Raw genomic sequence first — 1719 nt, 5'->3', positions numbered from 1 at the left:
TGGGACTTTGGGGCGTGACAACTTTAGTGCCAGATTCAATGATAACTTTGGTGAGTCCTCATCATTTGAGGACATATTTTATGTCATTTATGCTCAACCCATACTTTGTTTCAATTTTGGTTTTAGTTTTGCTTTTTTTAAGAGTTAGCTGGGGGTGCAACTCAATTAGTTAGTAGAGGCTTTCCGATATAGTTGATTTAAAAGTTATTTTGATGATTATTAAACAATCTTTTATTTCAGTAAGATATAAAGTTGGTTTTGTAGTTGCCTCTTTTAGTATCATTATGCTTCCACACAATATTTATAGTATGAACTTTAGTAACAGACCAATATCAAGTATTATCTTGGGACTACTTATAGTCCTAAGCATCCGGTCTCATCTAAGGTGTAGACTCGGGTTATGACAAACTTGATATCAGAGAACTAGGTTCAAAAGTCCTAGGATGTCTGAAATTTATATTTAGTGGAGTCTTTTGCATTGGTGTGAAGCACGCCACACTTACGAGAAAATTACATAAGATGTTTTAGTAAACCATACCTTGTTTCATGTTCATTATTGTGTGGTAGAGTTTAACTCTATTTACTCCCTTCTAATTCATGCTTTACACGTTTCAGATAATGCCTCTATGTAGAAATAATGGACGGGGAAAAAATAGAATGCTATGTTAGCCTCCTATTACTTAATATTTTAATAATGACAAACTGACATAATAAATATGCAGGACCAAATTAGAAAGATTTTGTGATGGAGAAGAGCATAGACTAAATATGAAAAGAATCGATTATGCGACCCTGGATAATCTAGAAGATCTCACAAGTAAGGAACCAAAGACTCCTATACAAGGAAAAGATCTCTGCAAGTAATCACACAAAAAGATTAGTGTGACACAATAGTATGTAAAAGTCAAATTAGGAAAGGATCAGATTTCTCTCATGGACATGTATGAATATGGTACGCTAAGTTAGCAAAGGAAAAAACATATCACACACGTGGACATATCTTATATGGACGTGCTAAAGGATATGAATACTCAATCAAGGAATTCATACAAATCCTTGATTGAATGAAAATCCCTTTGGGGTTTCCTTCTTAGAGCAAGAAAGCAATCGAAGAAGAAGACTATATAAATGCATTGAAGACAGAAGGATTAATACATAACTTCAAAGGAAACTACCATTCTGTCTCAACATTTAGTCTTAATAAAGCTTTGTAATTTTGCCAGTTTACAATAGTTACAAAAAGATACAAATTTAGTCAGTCCATTAGTTATACCAATCGAGGCTATATCACAGGATCTGATCACTTTAGATTGAGATTCAGAACTTGTTCCGTGATACTGTACCTTTCACTCAAGTTAAGCTCTAAAGAAAACCCTTGAAACCTAAGGGGACTGGATTAGGCACCACACTGGTAATTTGAACTAGTATAAATCTCTAGTTCTTTATTATATTTTATTTATGCTTTTGGTTTAATTTTGTTTTATCAAGTATACTAACTTGCAGGTAAGTTGACTCACGAAGCTAATTAGTCGACTCATGAAAAAGTTTTCAATTCACCCTCCCCCCTCTTGAATTTCAATTGGTATCATATCAGGTATCACCTTTAAATGTTTCTTAATCATACGCGAGTAAAGATCAAATGGCCAAATACCGAATTCTAGGAGCACTTCTTCAAGACGAGCACTCATCAATAAGACCACCATACTTCAATGGACAACA

The sequence above is a fragment of the Capsicum annuum genome, chromosome 7, assembly GCF_002878395.1.
Source record: "Capsicum annuum cultivar UCD-10X-F1 chromosome 7, UCD10Xv1.1, whole genome shotgun sequence".
NCBI classification, from domain to species: Eukaryota; Viridiplantae; Streptophyta; class Magnoliopsida; order Solanales; family Solanaceae; genus Capsicum; species Capsicum annuum.
This window is presented reverse-complemented; position numbering follows the sequence as displayed.